The sequence below is a fragment of the Carassius carassius genome, chromosome 23, assembly GCF_963082965.1.
Source record: "Carassius carassius chromosome 23, fCarCar2.1, whole genome shotgun sequence".
NCBI classification, from domain to species: domain Eukaryota; kingdom Metazoa; phylum Chordata; class Actinopteri; order Cypriniformes; family Cyprinidae; genus Carassius; species Carassius carassius.
In genome coordinates, this window is record NC_081777.1 from 13352247 (window position 1) to 13366564 (window position 14318).

The window sequence follows — 14318 nt, forward strand, 5'->3', positions numbered from 1 at the left end:
CCTTGGGAAGGCGATGTCCACTCTGGTGGTCCAGTAGTGCCGTTTCTGGTTCAGCCTGGTCGGTATGAGAGACGTTGACAAAGTGCACTTTCTCGACACTTCCATCTCCCAGGCTGTCCTGTGTGGCGACGCTGTCAGGGGCTGTGCCCAGCAGTTCCTGACAGAACAACAGCAGACTGAGGCCATACAGCACATCAAGCCCCGAAGTGATCCTCCGTTTGCCACCATTCCGTTGCAGTTTGCAGCGATCGACCTGAAAGATACGTACTTCATGTCTCAATCCTCCCTCGCCACAGACCGTTCTGCATTTTGCATTCGAGGGTCAGGCATGGCAGTATAAGGTCCTCCCCTTCGGGCTCTCCCTGTCCTCCCGTGTCTTCACGAAGGTCGCAGAAGGCACCCTTTCCCCACTCTGGGAAGTGGGCATCAGGATCCTCAACTCTCTCGACAACTGGCTCATTATGGCCCTGAGAGGAGATGTGCGATCACAGGTACTTGGTGCTCTGGCACCTCAGTCAGTTGGGGCTTCAGGTCAACCGAGAGAAGAGCGAGCCCTCCCCGGTGCAGAGAATCTCTTATCTCGGTATGGAGTTAAACTCTGTGAGTATGATGGCACGGCTCACCAGCGAGCGTGCCCAGTCAGTGCTGAACTGCCTGAGTTCTGTTCTGCACGGACAATACTGTGGCTGTTTCGTACATCAACCGACAGGGCGGTCTACGATCACGTCGCATGTCTCAGCTCGCCCGCCATCTCCTCCTCTGGCGTCAGACGCGGCTCAAGTCGCTGCGTGCTATCCACATCCCGGGGGAGCTCAATCGTGCAGCCGACGCGCTCACCTTTCCCAGGGAATGGCAACTCCATCCCCAGACGGTCCAGCTGATCTGGAGTCGATTCGGGAAAGCCCAGGTAGACCTGTTTGCTTCCCACGAGTCCTTCCACTGCCAGCTGTACTGTTCCCTGTCCCAGGCCCCCCTGGGCATGGATGCACTGGCACACAGCTGGCCTCTGGTGCTATGCAAGTATGCGTTTCCCCCAGTCAAAGTCAAAGTCACCTTTATTTATATAGTGCTTTAAACAAAATACATTGCATCAAAGCAACTGAACAACATTCATAAGGAAAACAGTGTCAATAATGAAAGAATGATAGTTAAAGGCAATTCATCATTGAATTCAGTTATGTCATCTCTGTTCAATTAAATAGTGTCTGTGCATTTATTTGCAATCAAGTCAACGATATCGCTGTAGATGAAGTGTCCCCAACTAAGCAAGCCAGAGGCGACAGCGGCAAGGAACCGAAACTCCATCGGTGACAGAATGGAGAAAAAAACCTTGGGATAAACCAGGCTCAGTTGGGGGGCCAGTTCTCCTCTGACCAGACGAAACCAGTAGTTCAATTCCAGGCTGCAGCAAAGTCAGATTGTGCAGAAGAATCATCTGTTTCCTGTGGTCTTGTCCTGGTGCTCCTTTGAGACAAGGTCTTTACAGGGGATCTGTATCTGGGGCTCTAGTTGTCCTGGTCTCCGCTGTCTTTAAGGGATGTAGAGGTCCTTTCTAGGTGCTGATCCAGCATCTGGTCTGGATACGTACTGGATCCGGGTGACTGCAGTGACCCTCTGATCTGGACACAGACTGGATCTGGTGGCCACGGTGACCTCGGAACAAGAGAGAAACAGACAGATATTAGCGTAGATGCCATTCTTCTAATGATGTAGCAAGTACATAGGGTGTTATGGGAAGTGTTTCCGGTTCCGGTTTACCTAATTAATGCAGCCTAAAAATCCTTTAACGGATTTGGATAATAAAAGCATATTAGTATGTTATGTGTATGCCAGGTTAAAGAGATGGGTCTTTAATCTAGATTTAAACTGCAAGAGTGTGTCTGTCTCCCGAACAATGTTAGGTAGGTTATTTCAGAGTTTAGGCGCCAAATAGGAAAAGGATCTGCCGCCCGCAGTTGATTTTGATGTTCTAGGTATTATCAAATTGCCTGAGTTTTGAGAACGTAGCGGACGTAGAGGATTATAATGTAAAAGGAGCTCATTCAAATACTGAGGTGCTAAACCATTCAGGGCTTTATAGGTAGTAAGCAATATTTTAAAATCTATACGATGCTTGATAGGGAGCCAGTGCAGTGTTGACAGGACCGGGCTAATATGGTCATACTTCCTGGTTCTAGTAAGAACTCTTGCTGCTGCATTTTGGACTAGCTGTAGTTTGTTTACTAAGCGTGCAGAACAACCACCCAATAAAGCATTACAATAATCTAACCTTGAGGTCATAAAAGCATGGATTAACATTTCTGCATTTGACATTGAGAGCATAGGCCGTAATTTAGATATATTTTTGAGATGGAAAAATGCAGTTTTACAAATGCTAGAAACGTGGCTTTCTAAGGAAAGATTCCGATCAAATAGCACACCTAGGTTCCTAACTGATGACGAAGAATTGACAGAGCAACCATCAAGTCTTAGACAGTGTTCTAGGTTATTACAAGCGGAGTTTTTAGGTCCTATAATTAACACCTCTGTTTTTTCAGAATTTAGCAGTAAGAAATTACTCGTCATCCAGTTTTTTATATCGACTATGCAATGCATTAGTTTTTCAAATTGGTGTGTTTTACCGGGCTGCGAAGAAATATAGAGTTGAGTATCATCAGCATAACAGTGAAAGCTAACACCATGTTTCCTGATGATATCTCCCAAGGGTAACATATAAAGCGTGAAGAGTAGCGGCCCTAGTACTGAGCCTTGAGGTACTCCATACTGCACTTGTGATCGATAGGATACATCTTCATTCACTGCTACGAACTGATGGCGGTCATATAAGTACGATTTAAACCATGCTAATGCACTTCCATTAATGCCAACAAAGTGTTCAAGTCTATGCAAAAGAATGTTGTGGTCAATTGTGTCAAACGCAGCACTAAGATCCAATAAAACTAATAGAGAGATACACCCACGATCAGATGATAAGAGCAGATCATTTGTAACTCTAAGGAGAGCAGTCTCAGTACTATGATACGGTCTAAATCCTGACTGGAAATCCTCACATATACCATTTTTTCTCTAAGAAGGAATATAATTGTGAGGATACCACCTTTTCTAGTATCTTGGACAGAAAAGGGAGATTCGAGATTGGTCTATAATTAACTAGTTCTTTGGGGTCAAGCTATGGTTTTTTGATGAGAGGCTTAATAACAGCCAGTTTGAAGGTTTTGGGAACATATCCTAATGACAATGAGGAATTAATAATAGTCAGAAGAGGATCTATGACTTCTGGAAGCACCTCTTTTAGGAGCTTAGATGGTATAGGGTCTAACATACATGTTGTTGGTTTAGATGATTTAACAATTTTATACAATTCTTCCTCGCCTATAGTAGAGAATGAGTGGAACTGTTCCTCAGGGGGTCTATAGTGCACTGTCTGATGTGATACTGTAGCTGACGGCTGAATGGTTGCAATTTTATCTCTAATAGTATCGATTTTAGAAGTAAAGTAGTTCATAAAGTCATTACTGCTGTGATGTTGGGAAATGTCAACACTTGTTGAGGCTTTATTTTTCGTTAATTTAGCCACTGTATTGAATAAATACCTGGGGTTATGTTTGTTTTCTTCTAAAAGAGAAGAAAAGTAATCAGATCTAGCAGTTTTTAATGCTTTTCTGTAGGATATGTTACTTTCCCGCCAAGCAATACGAAATACCTCTAGTTTTGTTTTCCTCCAGCTGCGCTCCATTTTTCGGGCTGCTCTCTTTAGGGTGCGAGTATGCTCATTATACCATGGTGTCAAACTGTTTTCCTTAACCTTCCTTAAGCGTAAAGGAGCAACTGTATTTAAAGTGCTAGAAAAGAGAGAGTCCATAGTTTCTGTTACATCATCAAGTTCTGAAGTTTTGGATATGCTAAGGAACTTGGATACATCAGGAAGATAACTTAAAAAGCAGTCTTTTGTGTTAGAAGTGATGGTTCTTCCATACTTGTAACAAGAAGTAGAATTTACAATTTTGGCTATATGAAGTTTGCACAAAACTAAATTATGATCTGAGATATCATCACTTGGCTGAATAATTTCAACACCATCAACATCAATTCCATGTGACAGTATTAAATCTAGAGTATGATTTCGACAATGAGTAGGTCCTGAAACGTGTTGTCTAACACCAATAGAGTTCAGAATGTCTATAAATGCTGATCCCAATGCATCTTTTTCATTATCAACATGGATATTAAAATCACCAACTATTAAGACTTTATCTGCAGCCAGAACTAACTCGGATGTAAAATAACCAAACTCTTTAATAAAGTCTGTATGGTGCCCTGGTGGCCTGTATACAGTAGCCAGTACAAACATAACAGAGGATTTATCATTAACATTTGTTTCTCTGGATAATGTTATATGAAGCACCATTACTTCAAATGAGTTATACTTGAAGCCTGCTCTCTGAGAGATCCTGAAAACGTTGTTATAAATTGAAGCAACACCTCCACCTTTGCCTTTTAGATGCGGCTCATGTTTATAACAGTAATCTTGGGGGGTGGACTCATTTAAAATAATGTAATCATCAGGTTTTAGCCAGGTTTCTGTCAAACAGAGTACATCTATATTATGATCAGTGATCATATTATTAACAAAAAGTGTTTTCGTAGAAAGGGATCTGATATTCAATAAGCCAAGCTTTATCATTTGTTTATCCATATGGCTTCTGTTTTTTATTTGTTGAACCTCAATTAAATTGTTAATCTTAACTTGGTTTGGACGTTTTTTATTTTTTCTAGTTCGGGGAACAGACACAGTCTCTATAGTGTGATATCTAGGTGAAAAAGTCTCTATGTGCTGAGAATTAACTGACCTCTGTGACGGGAGGCAGCTAGCAGACGGTCGGTTTAGCCAGTCTGTCTGCTTCCTGACCTGGGCCCCAGTTAGTCAAGTATAAACACTAAGACTATTTGCCAAATTTCTAGAGAGAAGAGTGGCGCCATCCCAGGAGGGATGAAGACCATCTCTTTTAAGCAGGTCAGGTCTGCCCCAAAACTCGTCCAATTGTCTATGAAACCTATGTTATTCTGTGGGCACCACTTAGACATCCAGCCATTGAGTGATGACAATCTGCTATGCATCTCATCACCATGGTAAGCAGGGAGGGGACCAGAGCATATTACAGTGTCTGACATCGTGCTTGCAAGTTCACACACCTCTTTAATGTTATTTTTAGTGATCTCCGACTGGCGAAGTCGAACATCATTAGCGCCGGCATGAATAACAATCTTACTGTATTTACGTTTAGCATTAGCCAGCACTTTTAAATTTGCCAAGATGTCAGGCGCTCTGGCTCCCGGTAAACATTTGACTATGGTGGCTGGTGTCTCTATATTCACGTTCCGTACAATAGAATCACCAATAACTAGAGCACTTTCATCAGGTTTCTCAGTGGGTGCATCACTGTGGGGAGAACCTGTTTAATGTTTTGATCGGAACAGAAGCGCGGTGTTTTGACCCACGACTACGCTGCCTCACCGTCACCCAGTTGCCCTGCTGCAAGGGCTCTGTTTCCGGAACCGAACAATGTACAGGAATCCCTGAGCTAGACGCATCCAAAGCCGTATCTAGAGCCCTAACATTCTTACTGTCCTCAATTAAAGTTTGGATGCGTGTCTCTAATTCTGAAATCTTCTCTGTCAGCCTAACTATTTCCCTGCATTTATCACATGTGAATCCCTCATCAGCGACAGAGATAGATAAACTATACATGTGGCAAGAGGTGCAAGAAACAATGATAGGAGAAGCCATTACTCACCGTGCTTGATGAAAATTCTTACTGCGGTTGTTTGATGAACTTGTGAAAAACTTGTCTGGTGGCGCCCCCAGTGAACCTGCTCGCACAGATGCTGTGCAAGGTCAGGGAGGACGAAGAACAGGTCCTGTTGGTTGCGCCTTACTGGCCCACCCGGACATGGGCGTAGGTTTGGTCTCAGCTTTGGTGGGGACACCCCGGGACACCCCCAACACCCCCTGCTTTATGAAAAAGCTTCTTATGTCCCCTTTTTTCTTCTTGGGTGGCATCTACAAAGTACAAAAAGGGGCAAAAAAACTGAATATTAAAATGTTTTTAGTGGCTTTTGTATGTGGCACAGAGACGGCCCTGGTAACTTACCGTCGGCCGTCGTCAACATGCGCGCGCACACCACCCGCTCACTGCTAGTGCAAGCTTAAAAGTAGTCCCGGCCCGCGCGTGTAGCCTGTCAGATACCCCGCCACCAATCAAATTACAGCGTTTTTTGTACTGTCGTCGTGGCCGTTAGAATCGATCCAAATAGCAGTGCAAAAATACAAATAGCAGTTCAAAGGAGCTTGCTAAATATTGGTGGGGACAAATTTGTCATCTCAAAATATTGATAGGGACTAGTACCTAGCGTCTCCCCCTAAACCTACGCCCAAATTGGTGTTCTTCTCACCGATAAGACCCCCGGAGATGCTCGATCAGAGTCGTGCTTCTTTCCTGCAAGAAAGGTTGGAATGCAGGCTGTCACCCTCCACCCTGGAAGTGTATGTGGCTGCCACTGCAGCCAATCACGATGCAGTGGACGGTCAGTCCCTGGGAAGGCATGACCTGATCGTTAGGTTTCTGAGGGGTGCCAGAAGGTTAAATCCTCCTAGGACACCCCTGGTTCCCTCCTGGGACCTGTCTATTGCTCTGGCGGAGTGGCTCAGGTATGTTAAATCCACTAGTCAATTTTCATTGGCGTTTTCTCTTAAACTCAGAGATGATTGGCCTCCCAAGTGAGACCCCATATGTCGTTCGACATAAATTCTGTTCCCTCCATCAGGGAACGAGGGTCACGTACATAACCGAGACGTTTCTCCCAATACTTTTTCTCCCTCTAACTCCAAAAAGGCCTGTCACTTGCTCAAAGGATCAAAGCTTTAAAGGGTCTGTTCACCTAAAAATGAAATTTCTGCCATTAAGTAACTTACTCAACCTCATGTTATCCCAAACCCATAAAATATTCAACATGACTACAGTGGTTTAAACGTAATGTTATGAAGCGATGAGAATACTGTGTTTATCCTATATGCCAACTAAAGTTTACTTATTCTTTCAGGGTTGGTACTAATATGGTGCACTACCTCAACAATGAGACAAGCCCAGATCCACACGTCTTGGTTCTTGGAGACAATTCCTATCAAGTTTTCATCATTTCAATGGAGAGGCAGTTGAAAAGGAGACCTTACTTCAAGCAGTGAATGAATGCTTCAAAATGTTCTACATCTATGCCGTAAACTACCCAAAGCCCTCTGCTCCCATTTGGGAGTTCTTGTAGCATGCAGTCTATAATATTCCTGGAGATGTTCCTTCTACACATTGCTGCCTCCTAAAAAACTAAGTATTTAGTGTTACTGATCATCAGTAGATCCAGTAGTCAAAACACATTAGAGGGCTAGTTCACCCAAAAAGGAATACATTAAAAAATACATAAAATGGATCATTTTATTGCAGCTGCTTACCATCGTAAGCTGTTCGCGTTTAGTGGGTCCTAAAAGAATTGTTGAATAAAGTCATTTTCTTTTGCACACAAAAAGTCTTTTCATAGCATAATATTATGGTTGAACCCCTGATGACTGGTGACAATTATTTTACCGATCTCCTTGCTATATTTCTGGACGTTGAACGTGTAAGGACCCTTGCTGTCTATGGGAGGGTCAGAGATCTGTCAGATTCCATCAAAAATACCTTAATTTGTGTTCTGAAGATGAACAGAGGTCTTAACGGGTTTGGAATGACATGAGGGAGAGTAATTAATGACAGAACTTTCATTTTTGGGTGAACTATCCTATTATTGCGTTTATAACACAATGCATATGGTGTACACTAGCATTTTTATTAAGAATATATTTATTTTTTTAAGTATTTTAAAGGTATGTCCTTGGTTTACACATTTGTGTAGTTTATGAATTGGTATACTAAATGTGCACATTTGTGATTCAAATTTTTTAACCCTTTGTGCACAAATGTTTAGGTTGTATATTTCTGTACTGTATGTGCACATCTGTGTTTTAAATGCATACTATATGTGCACCTCTGTAGGTTATGCATTTGTATATTGTATGTGCACAAATGTTTAGGTTGTATATGTTTTAACTGTATGTGCACGTATGTGTTTTAAATGTGTATTATATGTGCACCTGTGTAGGTTTTGAATTGGTAAACCATATGTGCACCTTTTTTTGGTATACCGAATGTGCACATTTGTTTTGCATCTTTTATACCGGATGTGCACTTTTTTGTGAATATTTGTGCTGTTCGTGCATATTTGTGTTTTGAATTTAATGTGCATTTGAATTTATTTGTATTGTATACATACTTAATATTTGTAATATTTGCAATAGAAGTCCCCATCATTGCTGTTGAGGAGGAAGAGGAAATGTCACAAGGGAACCCCCTGGGTGTGATTGTTTTTGAAGATGAAGAAGTGATGTCAAGCAAGTCTAGGGTCAGGGCACAGCACAAGGTGGTCGCCAGCCTAGCACCACGATGCAAGAGGGCTGCCAGCCCAGCACCACAGCACAAGGTGGTCGCCAGCCTAGCACCACAATGCAAGATGGCCGCCAACCCAGCACCACAGCACAAGATGGCCGCCAGCCCAGTGTCACAACGCAAGATGGCCGCCAGCCCAGTGCCACAGCACAAGATGGCCGCCAGCCCAACACTACTGCCCAAGATAGCCACCAGCCCATTGCCACTGCCCAAGATGGCTGCCGGTCCAGAGTCATGGCACAAGATGGCTGCTTGTCCAGCGCCTCTGCACAGTATGACAGCCACAGTTGACCCTCCAGAGTCGAGTCAGGTTCCCGTTGACCTTCCAGAGTCGATTCAGGTTCCCGTTGACCTTCCAGAGTCGAGTCAGGTTCCCGTTGACCTTCCAGAGTCAAGTCAGGTTCCCGTTGACCCTCCAGAGTTGAGTCAGGTACCCGTTGACCCTCCAGAGTCGAGTCAGGTTCCCGTTGACCCTCCAGAGTCGAGTCAGGTTCCCGTTGACCCTCCAGAGTCGAGTCAGGTTCCCGTGGATCTGCCAGAGTCGAGTCAGGTTCCTGTGGACCCTCCAGAGTCGAGTCAGGTGCTCGTGGACCCTCCAGAGTCAGGGTTAGTCACCATTGACCCTCCAGAGTCAGTGCAAGTCACCGTTGACCCTCCAGTGTCAGGGCTAGTCACCGTTGACCTTCCAGAGTCAGGGCTAGTCACAGATGACCTTACAGAGTCAGGGCTAGTCACTGTTGAACTTCCAGAGTAGGGGATAGTCACCGTTGACCTTCCAGAGTCAGGGCTAGTCACCGTTGACCTTCCAGAGTCAGGGATAGTCACCGTTGACCCTCCAGAGTCTGGGCTAGTCACCGTTGACCTTCCAGAGTCAGGGCTAGTCACCGTTGACCCTCCAGAGTCAGGGCTAATCACCGTTGACACTCCAGAGTCAGGGCTAGTCACCGTTGACCTTCCAGAGTCAGGACTAGTCACCGTTGACACTCAGGAGTCAAGCCAAGTCACTGGTGAAATTCATGGACAAGGGCAAGTCACCAATGATCTTCATGGGCAAAGTCCAGTCACCAGTATTCTTCATGAACAAATTCAAGTCACCATTGATCCTCGTGGGCAAGGTCAAGTCACCAGTGAAATTCATGGACAAGGGCAAGTCACCAAAGATCTTCATGGGCAAAGTCCAGTCACCAGTACTCTTCATGAACAAAGTCAAGTCACCATTGATCTTCATGGGCAAGGTCAAGTCACCAGTGTTCTTCATGGGCAAGGTCAAGTCACGACTATCTTCATGGGCAGAGGCATGTCACCATTGATCTTCATGAACAAATGCAAGTCACCAATGATCTTCATGAACAAAGGCAAGTCACCATTGATCTTCATGAACAAATGCAAGTCACCAATGATCTTCATGAACAAATGCAAGTCACCAATTATCTTAATGAGCAGAGTCAGGCCACCAATGATCTTCAAGAGCAGAGTCAAGTCAGCATTTATCTTCTGGAATCCAGTCTAAACACCATGGGATTACCAGAGTCTCTCCACATCTCTGTGGAACTACCAGAGCCTCCCCACGTCTCTGCTAAACTACTAGAGCTTCTCCACGTCTCTGCTGAACTACTAGAGCCTCTCCTCGTCTCGTCTGAACTACCAGAGTCTCTCCTCACCTCTGCGGAACTTCCAGAGCCTCGTCACGTCTCAGCCGAACTCTCTGAGCGATCGACTGATCCTGTCGTGGCCACGGAGGCTACCCTTAACTTGTTCATGTTCTCTGTTTCAGACTTGCCTAACCAGACTTGCTCTCCTGTTAATTCGATCCCACTGTGGTGGTCGGCTGCGCCGCCCTGGTGGGCTTCTGTCTCGACCGCACGGATGTGGTGGTCTTCTGCTCCGCCCCGGGGTGGCTTCTGTCTCGACCACACGGATGTGGTGGTCTTCTGCGCCGCCCTGGTGGGCTTCTGCCTCGACCGCACGGATGCGGTGGTCTGGACCTGGCCCTCCGTCCCTCCCCCTAATCCTCCGCCGGTCCACCTCCCCCAAGGGCTCCTTGTTTTTGTTTTTTGCACTTCTTGTCTCTGTTTCCCCATTTTACCTGGTCCTACGTCCCTCCCCCTGATGCTCCGCCACTCCACCTCCCTTCTGTTCTCTGTGTTCCATGGTCTCTTCTTGTGTTCAGGCGGAGCATCTAGTAGCTGCTCCGTGGAGGAGGGGGTAATGTCACGCTGTCTGGTCTCTGTTTCCCTGAGTCTCCAATAGTGGTCTCACTTCCCCATAGGCACCTCACCGTAGGCACTACAATTCCCACAAGGCCTTGTCCCTTCATCACAGTAATTGCACTCCTGTAAATTGCACTCAGGTGTCTTCACTCACGGAGTCCTGTCATTCCGTCACCCATTTTCCTCGACTTCTGAGTTTCCTCGTCTTCCGAGTTTCCTGTTCAAATTCCTATACGCGTTGTTTGTTTGGATTCTGATTTGGATTACCCATTAAATACCACACTGCATTTGGATCTCTCATCTCCTGTGTTTCCCTGGGTTCCGATCGTAACAAATCCAAAGTTTATTTTACCTAATGAATAAGAGTTTAGCTTCAAATGGGCAACATGTTTGGATTTGTCGCGAATGAGAGAGATAAGCCAAACCTTACCTTATGTACCGCTTTAAATTATTTTAAATTTTTATTTTATTTTTTTTTCTTCTGTTTATAAGCCTATATTATTATATACTGCAATTATATTTATCCATTAGAATTATATTTGGTAAATTTAAAGGATTTGTTGTTGTTCTGCCCTCTTATCAAATGCCCTGCTTGATCTAGCAGACAGATAACGCCTTCCAATAACAATAGAAGCAAGGAAGGAAGGAAGGAAGGAGCAAGCTTTTCCCCAGCTTTACTATCAATCTTGTAATAACGTAAAACGAATGTGCCTTTGGATCAACTTAAATAGGTGAATGATAGCAGCCATAACCGCATGGAATTCTCTGCTGCTGCGGGAGATCTGGCTCATAATTATGACGTCGTCATATAATGACTCTACAACCTGACCTGCAGTACCCAAGTGTGAACAGTTGAGGGCGACTAATTATAACCTTTAAATTAGACTACCGTATTTCTCTGACTATAAGTTGCACCTGAGTATAAGTCGCAACAGTCCAAAAATATGTCACGACGAGGAAAAAAACATATATAAGTCGCACTGGACTATAAGTCGCATTTATTTAGAACCAAGAACCAAGAGAAAACATTACCGTCTACAGCCGCGAGAGGGCGCTCTATGCTGCTCAGTGTAGACTACAGGAGCACTGAGCAGCATCTCTGGCAGCATAGAGCGCCCTCTCGCGGCTGTAGACGGTAATGTTTTCTCTTGGTTCATTTCTCTCGGTTCATGTCAGATTAATTTTGATAAATAAGTCGCACCTGACTATAAGTCGCAGGACCAGCCAAACTATGAAAAAAAGTGCGACTTATAGTCCGGAAAATATGGTAAATATCAAATGTTCTTGTAGAACCGCACAGTTGTAAAGTGAAGGGGAACTAAATCTATCCTGTTGGTACATTAGCCTATATAGCATTATTAGGCCTGCCGTGATTATTTCTGAATGTAATAACAATCTCACAAACTTAATTTATTTTTTTAGTATATTAAAAAAAAACATGCAGCAAACGAAAATAGGCGATTAATCGGTTAAAATGTCTTAGGCCTATTGTGGGTTAACAAATTCACATTATATACTTAGGAACATGGAGTATGGGCTTAATCTAGGCTATGCTGTTAACTGCTTACAAGTTTCATGTATGTTTTTATCCAGCTTTATTTCTCCATTGCATCTGAAGAAAAGAAAGAAAAAAAAAGTCAAAAGTAGTTTTATGCTAACATGCAATCAAGGTCTTCAGGTACTATAAGATACAAGTTCATTTAGGCTATTTAACATGCACTGTGACATTTTACCGTTACACCTTATAAACTCCTTAAGATTTTCAAGTCAGTTTAATAGTATTGAAATTCAAGTTGAATCTAGTATTAAAAAACGTTTTTAATTGCTTAAATTATGTCTATGAATTAATAAGTTAGCATGACTTTTTCATCATAGCATTTTTTTACGAGCTGTATTCATTTTCTGAAACCAAGCACCCACTTTTTTCTTTTTTAAATCTATTATTTGCTCGCATATCTCCTACAACCCCCCCCTTTTTTATTTTTTTTTAAAGGAGGGTGCCAACCAAAAGATAATAACATCATTAAAGTTGCCAATTAACTTAAGAAATGGGAAATAATGGCTAATAGAGGTTCTTTCTTTTATTCTTTACTTATAATGTTTACTCTTGAAGAAAATAAGTATTTATTCTTTAAGAAAATTAGGGAAAGAATAAGGGACGATCCAAATATTTTTAATGTACAATAATATAGGCCTTTACTTTAATTTTGGAGGTGAAAATACTGTGAAATTACAAATGGCATGGAAATTTAAAGCATAACAACTGAAGCTCTATAATTCAATTCAATTCAATTTTCTATTCAAGTTTATTTGTATAGCGCTTTTTACAATACAAATCGTTACAAAGCAACTTTACAGAAAATTATGTTTCTACAATAGTTAGTAATAGCTTATAAGTGGTGACTGTCAGTTTGTGCACGTATCACAGGATTTTTCAGAAAAATTAGTACAAGACGTAGTCAGCCAGACGATGAACATTATTAATATTATCAATAATTAATAATAATTATATGATGCAGTCACACTTGTAGCAATATTTGTTAGTTCTGTTTGTTGATTCAGGGTTTGCATCATCTGAGGTCCTCTGAGGGTCAGCATCATCCCTTATCAGGTGTTCTGGATCCAGACTGGAGCTTGTGTAAATCCTAGTTACAAAATGTAAATCCCGTGGCAAAAGATAGAAACAAATAGAGACATCATTAGCATAGCTGCTGATCCAACAAAGTAAAATTAATTAGTTTAACCCAAGCTAAAGAATAAAATGCACATTTGATCAGATGCAACTACACTCACAATTTAAGATACATTATTCAAATGCTTGGCGAAAGAGATGCGTTTTTAATCTAGATTTAAACAGAGAGAGTGTGTCTGAACCCCGAACATTATCAGGAAGGCTATTCCAGAGTTTGGGAGACAAATGTGAAAAAGCTCTACCTCCTTTAGTGGACTTTGCTATCCTAGGAACTACCAAAAGTCCAGCGTTCTGTGACCTTAGGGAGTGTGATGGATTGTAACGTGGTAGAAGGCTAGTTAGGTACACAGAAGCTAAACCATTTAGGGCCTTATAGGTAAGTTATGATAATTTGTAACTGATACGGAACTTCATAGGTAGCCAGTGCAGAGACTGTAAAATTGTGGTAATATGATCATATTTTCTTGACCTGGTAAGGACTCTAGCTGCTGCATTTTGGACTACCTGTAGCTTGTTTATTGAAGATGCAGGACAACCACCTAGAAGTGCATTACAATAGTCCAGTCTAGATGTCATAAATGCATGAACTAGCTTGTCTGCATCAGAAACAGATAACATGTTTTGTAGCTTGGCAATGTTTCTAAGATGGAAGAATGCAGTTTTTGTAACATGGGAAATATGATTTCAAAAGACAAGTTGCTGTCTAATATAACAGCCAGATTTTTGACTGTAGAGGAAGTAACGGTACATCCGTCTAGTTGCAGATTGTAATCTACAAGATTCTGTGTAGTGTTTTTTGGTCCAATAATTAATATATCTGTCTTATCCTAATTTAATTGGAGAAAATTATTTGTCATCCAATATTTTAACACACTCTGTTAG